Genomic DNA, 8,908 nt, shown 5'->3' with positions numbered 1-8,908 from the left:
CTATAGCACTCTGCACTTTATGCACTAAATAAATCAAGATCAAGCAACCAAATTGAAGTACTTACAAACACATATATGTGCAATACTCCCAACCTATGAAAGCCAAACCTCGTTCACATGTATTCTCCAGCACTTTACCAAACAGAACAAATAAAGTACTGAAGACCAAAGCAAAAACCCAAAGTAACACAATGGTTACAAAGCATTCTAACCCAATGACTTCTAACCTAGGAGCACTATACATTGTGGCACTTACTTTACTTTCATAAAAAAATTTAATGTTAAAATTAAGTATTCAGCATATAACAGTTAATAAAGATTTAAAGATACCATTTTATAATTAAAGTGATGTCTATAAAAGTTATCACTTGCTGAAGAACAAAACACTATAAAACAATGTCAAGATTAGGCATTTTGGGATATCCCTTTTTATTTTATGAGTGTTTTGCCTTCATGTATGTAAGTGTACCCATGTCATAAAATGCCCATGGAGTCCAGAAGTGGGCATCAGATACCCTGGAACTAGAGTTAAAGATAGCTGTTAACCACCACATGGATGCTAGGAACCAAACCTAGATCCTCTGCAAAAGCAGTCAGTGTTCTTAATCTGTGAGCCATCTCTCCAGCCTGTTTTGATGTTCTTTAATTACATACTTTAATCTCAGGAGTTATTTAAAGGTGAAAAACTTTAGAGTTTGTCATTTACTCTAATACAACAAAGTTATAAAACAGAACACAAGAATTATCAATTTATTTAAAATAATAGATTCTACAAAATTAACTAAAACATAGTAAATATGAGTATTAATTCTGACATAACAAAGATAACATTGAATCATTTTGCAATTATACATTATAAACAATATATAGCTATCAACTATGTTCAAGGTATTATGGAACATATTCATTGAGTATGTAAAGAAATTAGAAATAGGATTCCTACTTCCAAGAAGTTCAAAATATATTTGGGGAAATGAGGAATGATCACTGAAGAATTAAACAGAAGGGTCAAGTGCAAAGAGTCATTAGTTACTTAGGATTATTAACACTCTCAAAGGGCTGAATATATAGCTTAGTGATTGATGGTGCTTGCCTGGCATCCAGAGGCCCCTGAATAGTGGGATATGGAGGGATTTTCTTCTTAGGAGTTCTGGGAGTATTAAGACAAATTATAATCTACTGCCTGAGGAATCAACATAAACTCAATACTTCTTTGTTTGACATGCTGAAAGGGCCCTAAAATAGTGTAATTCCAATAACACAGCTACTGCCCAGTTCTTAGTTTCTTTATACTCTTACTACTTAAAAGAAATTCAAGTGATGGCTGATTCTCAGGTAGTGGTAGGAAAATCCTAAGATTAGCCTAGACTATCTTAATTTTCTACAATATAAGAAAGTATTCCAAAAATGATAAGAACATGTCAAAATAAGCAATAAATCAAGCTAAAGATTTGCCATTGACCAAATCTGGGTTAATCTGAAGCATTTTTCAAAATGAGTAAAGACAAGTAATAGAGAATAACCCATGTGATAAAAAAAAAAAACTATGAATTCATACTGGTATCAACTAAGCAAATGAGAAAGAAAATCTCTTTATAACACAACAGAATGCCAGCTAAATAATGTAAAAGAAATTGCAGAAAAACTTCATTTGTAACCACCACATATGTAACTGATTCAAGTAAGATCAACAATAAATGCTAAAAACATTATCTGAACCTTTTTGGGTAAATTGAAGCAGATGCTTCAATAATAACAAAGGAGATGGTGACACCTTTGATAATGGAAAAAAATGGCAGACAAAACTTTAACTGAGCAATAAAAATAAACATCACCAGCACCATTAAGCTGACATCATACTGCCTTCAAGATGTGATGAACCAAGGATATTATAATCACCTAACATGGGAATTATGCTAAAAGGGCATAACCTGAATGTAATACAATGAAGCAAAAGAACAAATATAAACTGTCAATCCCACCAAACAAAGGGTCTACGCATCTTTAAACTATTAATATCAGGATGACAGAAAAGATTGAAGGACTGCTTCAGATTTAAAGAATATAAGAGTCAGGACAACAAAAGTGCAATATATAATATCAAAATGGAAAAATGTTATTGAAGATTACTGGCACAACTGAAGACAATCTGAACATGAACTGTGTTTATCAAATAATATCAATGTTCAATTCCTTAAACCAACTATACTGTGGTTAAGGACAAATGTGTTCTAGTTCTTAAGTGGCATCAGACAAAGCACTTGGGGGGGGGGATCACAATGTGCATATGTTAACCTCAAGCAATTCAATAAAAAAAAAATAATGGTAAGCAGAGGAAGAAAAAAAGCCAAAAGAGGCAAAGAGAGAAGAAAAGGAGAGCCAATTAGGAAGTTCTTGATGTACATGTTCAATGGCATTATATGTTTAATATGTGGTTTCCTTATTAGCAATGTACACAATGCATTCATGCATTTCTAGCCATTGCTGTACAGACATCTGTATGTTTAGCTTTAGCTGTGTTTCTGATTTTAACCAAATAAACATGCATCTCTTGGCAAACACCAGAAGATATAATCAGGGAACTTCAAACTGTAAACAAAGTAATAATGTTTCCAGATTCTGTGGTCACTTTGCAAATATAAAGAGTGATAAACATAAAGTGATAAAGCAAATGTGGCAAATGTCAACAACTGGCCGACCTAAGTGACAGTTGTATGGGAGTTCACTGTACTACTCTAGTAACTTTCCACAAGCTGGAATTTCTTCCAAAATAATTTTTTAAAATCTTCTGCCAATATTAAATTTTACATTTGGGAAATTAAGCCATTTCTGAGAAGAAAAATAAAAGCATTACTAGCTTCTTCATTCCCTTCCTTTCATATGTGATCAAATTAAAGCTATTCACATTACAAACAGGTCTTTAGTATCAAAACAAACATTTTGCTAAGGTAGTCCCCAACTTGCAAAAAGCCCAGTTGTAAGTCAACTGTTTATCATGGGGAATGATTTTCACTATTATAAATATTGGGTAGGTTCCTAATTTTGGCCATAAAAGCTCTTAGATAAATGTTTCTTCACAATACAGCTGAACTGATAGTGCATTTACTGAATATTGTTAAACTGGAGCCTTTATGAAATAATATGTGAAATTAGCTTGATAAACTGAAGAGAGGGAATGGGAGTAAGGAGAATTTGGGTTGGTAAGAACAATAAGGATATATATATTTCAACACAGAAAGAAATTCAGCCCTAAGATATGCATTACAATGCTGATAAAAATATGCTAATATTGAAAGAGGAATAAGTTAAGGCTTAGATTCTAGAAAGTATCTTTGTAGTTTTAAAGATCTGATAAGAAAACTGGTCTGTGGTTGCTTATTTCAGTTGATTAGAGCAACATCCACTCCAACATTTCCTGAGACTTCACTCAGTATCAATAGGATAGATGGCACGGAGCACATAAAAACAGCCAGCTTGTCTCTGACATAGGAACTCAACCTAGTAGAGGGGAGTGACATCAGTTACAATACTTAAAATGGGATTTACTCTGCAAATAATGTGTGTACCAAGGGCTTTGGAAACATACAAAAGCAGGAGAGAAAAACTCATCAAGAAAGATTAAAACTGGAATCATAGATGAGATGACATTTGAGCTAGGACTTAAAGGATAAGTAGTTCAATAAGTCTATGGTCAAGGGAACATTCCAATCACTGGGTAAAACTTGAGCAAAGACACAGATGGGTTTATTCAAATACCCAGTATCTTCCAAGTACAAACAAAATGCTATTAATGACTGACATTCATGGAGTTTATATTCAGATGAAGAAAAAAAGACTACAAATAAGCAATAATTGAATGAATCAGACTGTAACAATTTAGAAGTATATCTTAAAGGAATAATTCATATATGTGAGAGTGAAACATTAGAAAGGATGGTTAGAGTAAGCCTCTGAGAGAGGAAGTGAGATGTGGGCCAGTATCAAAAGTAAAAGTGTGGGGGCCAGAGAACCACTGAGAGGACCCTGTGCTTGTATTCAATGGAAAGGAATGATAAGGAGAAAGACCATTCCAGGCCATTATTTCAAAAAGACTGGGAAACCACTGGAAGATTTTAGGCAAAAAATGGTATTTGATTTAAACTCTTAGAATGTCTATAATCCCAGTAACAGGAGGCTGAATCAGGATTATCACAAGGCCAGCACATGTCTTTAAAATAAACAAATAAACAAATAAAATGCAAGCCTGTAAGCCCAGAAGTTGAGGTTAAAGAATCAGGAGGTCAAGGTCATCCTTTGCTACTTAGTGTGTTCAAGGCTAGCCTAGGCTACATGAGGCCCTGTCTCAAAAGGAGGGGAGAGACACTTAGGAGGCAACTGTAGTAAATTACATAAAAAGATATAATGAAGAAGTAAAAACTAAATGCAGTCAATGGGCTCAAAATAAATTGTGAAGGACAACAGGACTTGTGGATGAACTAGATTTGGGAATCAAACTATCAAGAATATCATATTTCTGGCTTCAATGCAATCATATACTGAGGTATATGGGGAAGGCCGGCAGAAGCACAGGTTTGGGAAGGAAGAAAAAAAGATGGAGGAAAGGAAAAACAGGCTATATTCTAGCCACATGGTTAATATTATGTTTGAGATTCTCAATAACTAAGTAGATAACAAGCTCAAGAGAATTCTAAACAAGAAAAATAAAAAAGAGTCACCAGCTTGCAAATTCACGGCTTATTCAGGGAGGACCACACAGCTGGTCTTGGCTAAGGCATAGAACCCAAAGGGTAATGGCTGACAATGAGCCTGGAAAGACACAAATGCCATATACAATTGCAACAGTCACAGTAGTAAAGATAGTCATAGTAGAAGGAATTTTACTGCCTGCTATGTTATCAGTCATTGTGCTTTACACAGACAGCTCACTGAATCCTCTCAACTCTATGGAACTGACATTATGATCAGGATTCCATGCAATGGCCTTCAAAAGACAGGACTTCTCAAAGAACACTGTAAGTACAGTGGTTATTTTCACTTAACATTCTAATTTTAAGAGGCCAATCTCTAACCTTATATTATGGCCCCTCTACTGATATGCCTTCAAATTTTATTTGCTTGTTTTTTAAAAGGAACTAACATGTAGATGTGAATTTAGAACTAAAATTCCAATCTCTTATGTAGTAGGTTAACTTCCGGGAGAGAATGAAAAGTAAGGCAAATACAGTATTTGTTTTTAAGATATCTTACCAGGTCAAATAGAAAGTAGTTCTTTGTTCCAAGGGTCACAAATCATACCTCAAAAAATCGAAATAAAACTGCATGTGCATGCTGGTCACAAAAATAACCAGATGATAAGGACTAGCTCACATCAAATAAACTCACTACTCACTGCTGAAAAGATTTAATTCATAGAGTTTATATTCCTCTATAGAAACTGAAGAACTGAACATAGCTCAGGGATAGAGCATTTGCCTGAAAGGCCCTGGGCTTGATATTTGCCCATTTGTTAGAAATATGGCATTCCACTTACATACTTTTTTTTTGGGGGGGGGGGGTGAGACAGAGTCTCCCTGTTGCCCCAACTGGCCTGGAATTCACTATGTGGACCAGGCTGGCCATCTCACAAAGATCCAACTGCTTCTGCCTCTGAGTGCTGGGATTAAAGGTGTACACCACAGGCCTGGCTTCAATTTTTTAACTTACCGGCTTGTGACTTCACCTTAGGTTATTATGAGGACATTTAATATTAATTAAAATACTAAATGTGATAAATACCTATTAATGTTATTAAATTAGTGCCAACATAGATCCCATTGTTATACCTAAGACTTACTAATTAACACATGAAGTGAAACTCTTTAATTCTAATAAGCTGGACACAGGGTCCATTTATTATATGGTACACAAAGTATATATACAAATAAAGTCATTTAGCTTGACAGACTAGATAAAATGAAGTATAAAAAATTATAGGTTACCTACTAAGCAAAAGTTATTTTAATTATATCTATTTCAGATAAGTTATACAAGTTTTTTTTCTAATTTCAAATGTTAAAGACTGTATTTTGAAGACACCTCATAAATAAAAGAAATAATTCATTGATGAACTGGAAAACTATTTATATTCAACTCTAATTTATTTTAATTAGGGGAGATTTAGAGGCTAGAAGCAAATTATAATTGCAGATCAAAAATCTAAAGTGAAACAGTCAATTAAACATTTTATGTATAATCTAAAAATGAATTAAGACACTGACATTGGGATATTTTATCTAAAACAAATACATGAGCATTCTCCTCTAGTGCTATGAAATCCTTTTGATCACAAACACTAAAAACATACTCATACGGGATATAGTTACTTAGTCTTCCTAAGAAGGAGTAAGTGAAAGCAAGAAAGGATGGAGAGAGCTCAGGTAATACACATTTTTGTACATAAAGTCTTGGGCAGTGAGTTAGGAACAGTTACACTCACCTCATTTAAATTCTAATGCCATGAAACAGATGATGTGACTCCTTCCCATTTTACAGTTATTTCATAACTTTGTCAGTGGTGAAGCTAGCATCTAAATCAAGACCTGACTACAAAAATCAACCAGCCTTCCTTTACGAAAGCTCCCAAATAAAAATCCTTGCTTGACATTACCTAACTGAAAAACCGATACAAATTTCCCTATTTGCTCTTCTTTATTATTTAAACATTAAGAAGGCTTTCATTTCTCAATTTACTAAGAAAGAACATTTAGAGATTTAGAAAAAAGGCAATAGTGATCATTTTCAATACAGGAAGCAGTATTCTCACTGCCCCTTCACTAATATAAAGGCTTACAATGGACTTTGTAAGATTCCTATGAACCGGGAGCTTATCTTTGAAAAAAAATTTTTTTTAATGGGGATTTGATCTGATAAGGCAGAGTATTGAAATCTAAAAGCCTCCAGAAAAATCTATGATTATCACCATAGTATGTTACAATGAATTCCTCTTATCAGACTAAAAGAAAGGTAAAATGGTGGTTTTCCAAAACTGACTTGACAAGCATGCTACTTTCCAATAACAAATTTCCTTTAGCTTCCTCCTCATTCAGAACACAAATCTACTAAGATTTAGCTACACTATCAAACTTCATGTTCAAATACAAAGCTGTAATTAAAAAAAACACACAAATCACCACGTGTAATAACTCAACATTTTTAAAAATATTACTTCCAATTGCATTTTTTAAATAAACCTTTGTTACATACACCTGTTGTGGAAACATTAAAAACTCTATAAGGAAATTATCCTCAAGGAAATAATTCAATCTGGTGGCATTACAAATTTTTTAAGCCTCAAAAGGCTATTCCTTCCCTTGATCGCCCTCCAATAATTTAATTTTAAAAAGTGATAGGAAGAGTTAAGTGCCATTTTAACTTGGTGAAAAAGACTATGATTCTATGTGTAACAATAGTATGAACTGAAGGAAACAGGTAAGCAAATACTTGCATTTAGAGGTCACTATTCACAAGCATTGGTTGCTTTAGTACATAAATACCTTTGCAAGCACTCTGCCAACAGAATTAGTAATCTAGAGTCTACAAATACTCAAACAGCCAGTTTCAGCTCTTCAGAGGGCTTTACTTGTGCAACAATAGTCGCTGAGAATTAAAGTTAAGGTAATTCCAGCTCACAACAAATCCTAATCAAATCCACAACAAATACTAATTTTACTCTTACAAGACATACAGATATGCTCCTGTAAACATTCCTTTCATATAAACATTACATTAACTATAAACCCTAATTTGAGTTGGCATTTACTATATAAAAGTTGCCATTTACAGAAAAAGAATATACAAAAAATATACAAAAGCAGGACAAAATGTACATAGAAATGTCACAATAGTTGTCTTATCCTCATTTCCTAAATTCGTATTAAAAGAAATGTCATTTTAGTATTGTTTTAAAAAACATTATTTTGTTTACCTTTTCCACAGACTGTTCAAGCACTGCCAAGGTAACATAGATTTTAAAACTGACAACTAGACTACTTAGCAGTTGCCAAAACAACACAGCTGGATTCTTAAAGGGAAAGTACTCTTGTGTAATATACACCTAATTACCGCTTTAGAGAACCTCGTTTTCATACAATAATAGATGATACAAGACGTAAGGGAAACACGCTGAGCTACAAACTTGAAAAATGTCAGACAATATTATTTTAAAAATATGTACACTGTTGTCAACACATCACAGCAGGTCTTTCTAATGGCAGAGTTACTGAAATTCTAAAACTGTCAACTAAAATGCAGGTTAACAATGTTGTATTCGATCCTACACACGGTTCTCTTCTGGATCATGACAGGAGGCTTCACAGCTCAGGAACCTATTTAGGGTCCTAGCAAGACTTTTATAGTATAGTTAAACTTTCACAGGGGGAGGAGGGAATGCTAATTCCGAATTTCCCAAACTTGTTTGCATTAACACCTATTTTTAATCCTCACTGTTCAAAGACAAATGACTTCCAACCCAAAGGCAAAGTTTCGCCGCACAACGCAGTGGGATCTACTTGGCCGCAGGGGGCAGCGAGCGGTTCCCTTCTGCAGCCCCTGCGGATCCAAGTCCTCTCCCCGCACCGTCCGCACCCGCAGGTGCCCGGAGCCCCGGCCACCGCCCGAGCCAGACACCCACCCCGCCGCTGACACCCGCACGCGCAGAGTTTAGACCTCAGCGTTCCGCCCCAAGAGAACAACCTTCACCCGCAGCAGAAGTGGGGGGAACTTCTTCAAGTGCGACCCCGGGGACAGGACATCTCCCCAACTGGAGACCCCTGAGGCTCGTAAAGCCAGGGGAGGAACCGCGGTGCTCCGCGGCCCCGTGGGAACTCCGTCAACTTTCCAGTAGGAGCCGGGCGCCTCGGCCCCTGGAACC

At 35.3% G+C, this 8,908-nt stretch overlaps 1 protein-coding gene across 8 annotated transcripts in view; it reads right to left on the bottom strand.

Annotated features, from left to right (window-relative positions):
* Positions 1-8,908, bottom strand: part of Mef2a (myocyte enhancer factor 2A) — a 152,391-nt gene that overhangs the window by 142,573 nt on the left and 910 nt on the right. The window contains exon 1 of one of the 8 annotated variants that reach the window (XM_017802319.2): positions 8,731-8,823. The exons of 6 other annotated variants lie outside the window; for them this stretch is intronic. The gene's annotated coding sequence lies outside the window, so the exon portion shown is untranslated. Of the gene's footprint in view, positions 1-8,730; positions 8,824-8,908 lie in introns of those variants that run through there. One more of the 8 variants, XM_029554314.1, reaches the window with a different exon arrangement.

This window comes from Nannospalax galili, unplaced genomic scaffold (assembly GCF_000622305.1).
Source record: "Nannospalax galili isolate Female #2095 unplaced genomic scaffold, S.galili_v1.0 scaffold124, whole genome shotgun sequence".
In the NCBI taxonomy this organism is placed as follows: Eukaryota; Metazoa; Chordata; class Mammalia; order Rodentia; family Spalacidae; genus Nannospalax; species Nannospalax galili.
The sequence above is the reverse complement of the archived record's forward strand: the minus strand, read 5'-3'. Positions and strand labels throughout refer to the sequence as shown.